Source organism: Callospermophilus lateralis, chromosome 14 (assembly GCF_048772815.1).
Source record: "Callospermophilus lateralis isolate mCalLat2 chromosome 14, mCalLat2.hap1, whole genome shotgun sequence".
NCBI classification, from domain to species: Eukaryota; Metazoa; Chordata; class Mammalia; order Rodentia; family Sciuridae; genus Callospermophilus; species Callospermophilus lateralis.
In genome coordinates this window covers 55,631,124-55,633,641 of record NC_135318.1, presented here as the reverse complement: position 1 = coordinate 55,633,641, position 2,518 = coordinate 55,631,124, and positions in this window count along the sequence as shown.

Below are 2,518 nucleotides of genomic sequence, written 5' to 3'. Positions count from 1 at the left end.
CTCAGCAGGTTGCTTGGGCTGCCCTCTGCCATCCCCTAAGGCCTGCTGGAGGGGATATGAAGGAGCATTTGGATAGGTACACAGACATGCCCTGTTTCTGAAAAAGAGCCTAAACAAAAATTGTAACTCTTTCATTATTCTTAACTGGCTTTTTTGTGGGGTGGGGTAGGTGCTGGGGATTGAACTCAGGGACACTCAACCACTGAGCCACATCCCCAGCCCTATTTTGTATTTTATTTAGAGACAGGGTCTCACTGAGTTGCTGAACACCTCATTTTTGCTGAGACTGGCTTTGAACTCAAGATCCCCCTAACTCAGCCTCCCCAGCCGCTGGGATTATAGGTGTGTGCCATCACACCCAGCTAACTGCCTTATTATTGCCCTAAACCAATTCTTAATAAAATTATTTTGGAAGTGAGAAAAACGATTCAATACATATGAATAGTTTTTCCTATTTGGAAGCACAAATAGGAAATAGTGTAGAATGATTTTTTGAAAAAGTAATAAGAACATTAATGTCCCATTAATATCAAAATATTATGAAGGTTTAAGAAGACAGTGAGAAGATAATGAGCTTGGGCACAAGGGCACCCACTGGGACGTGCGTAGGCATAACGCCTACAGACTTGGTGCAGTCACCCTCTGGAATATTTTATATGGGGAGAGTGAAAGGGAGAGGGAAGGACAGGGACAGACCACCCATTACCCCATGGTATTTGCCTCAGAGTCAAGCCTTTCTGACTTAGTTCTATTGTGACAAGGCTAAATAGGTGGCAGGACTTCTGGAGATAGGAGAACACAGGTAATACCGCTATCGGACTCCAGTGCACAGTCAAGAAGAAAGGCCTTCTCCTCTTGTTAGAATGATGTAGGCTGCTTTTAATGCAACCAGGGCCACATGTAAGGCAGCAGTGCCCTAACACCTAATCTACAGCTTCTCAAGCCACCCTTTCCACTGATCTGGAGCCATCCTATAGGAAGCAGCCCCCAAACATCTTTTAAGAGGATGTGTTGAGATATTGGGCAGGAGGGGAATATGAGAGGAATATTCAAAATCTCAAATATAAGCCCCTACAGGCTCCCAGAGATAAGAGTCTGGGAGGTTTTGCATTAGGTAGGTAGTGGTAGGAGGCAGTTCTATCTTTATGTGGGCCCATTGTTGTTACAGGCTGGGGACGCTGGAGTTACCTGAGAATGCATTACAAAGCAAGCAGCCTGTAACACCTACATCCAGAGCACCTCAAGGAAAGCAGTTTGGTGATTCATATCCACTGTCTTACTAATATTGTCCACTAATACTTTTGATTCAGATTTATAGTTTTGAGGAAAAAATATTAAAGGACTATTTACACAAAACCCTACAAGGGATAATAAAATGTTAGGAAAAAAATTATTCCAAATTGAGTTCTTGTGTTATTTTTCTAGGGCAGCCAAAACAAAGTATCACAAACAACAGAAATTTTGGAAGCCGAAGTCCAAAGTTAGGGTATCATGAAAGGCATGCTCCTTCTGAGTCCTCTGAGATACTCGGTGGAATACTTCCTGGTCTTCCACCTTCCATTCACCCGTGGTATTTCTTGGCTCAGGGCTACATCATTCCAGTCCTGGCCTCTGTCATTACATGGCCTTCCTCTGTGTGTGGTGTCTTCACATGGTGTCTTCTTTTTACAATGCCACCAGTCATAGCAGATCAGAATCCACTCTACACCTTATCGTAACCTGATCACATCTGCAAATATCCTATTTCCAGGTCAGGTTATAATCACAAATAACAGGGCTTAGAGTTTCAAGATGTCTTTTACAGGAACACAATTTAGCCTGTAACAAATATGTTCTGACACGTGTATGTGTGACAGAATACTACGTAGCTATTAAAAAGTGGGAGGCTGTGAAGTAAATCTATAGCTGTTAGAAATCAGGATCAAAGGACAGTGAGGGAGGTGATCAAAAAGAATCATTTGGGAGCACTTTGGGGTACTAGTCACATTCTGTCTCTTGATCTGGTAGCTGCTAACATGAGTATCTTTGGTTGGCAAAAAATTATGCAGCTTTATGTTTACAGAATGTGTGCTTTTCTGAATGTATAGTATATTTCTAAAAAGTTATTTAGGATGTGATGCTATAAAAGTACATTGATTGACAAGGAAAAATGATCTATTACTGAATGGAAAAAAATTAGGTTAACAAAACTGTATTGCAGCATGATTCCATTTGGAGAGGAAATGTATGCTGCTACATCCACAGAAGAAAACGTCTGCAGGGGCAAAAGTAAACTGCTAACACTCTGCTCAGAATGGAAAGAAAATGCAAGTGTTTTTCCCTTCGGCTCATTTATTTGCATTTTCTGATTTTAAAATGAACCTGTATTATTTGTGTAATGCTTTAAATATCATAAAGTAGAAAAGGGTGAAGTAATTTAAAAATCAATGAGCAGGAGACTCAACTATTAGGGAAAAACATTTATTTAAGTCTTTCTCTCACACTACATTATGGAAGTATAAAAAGTTTAAAGTTAAAA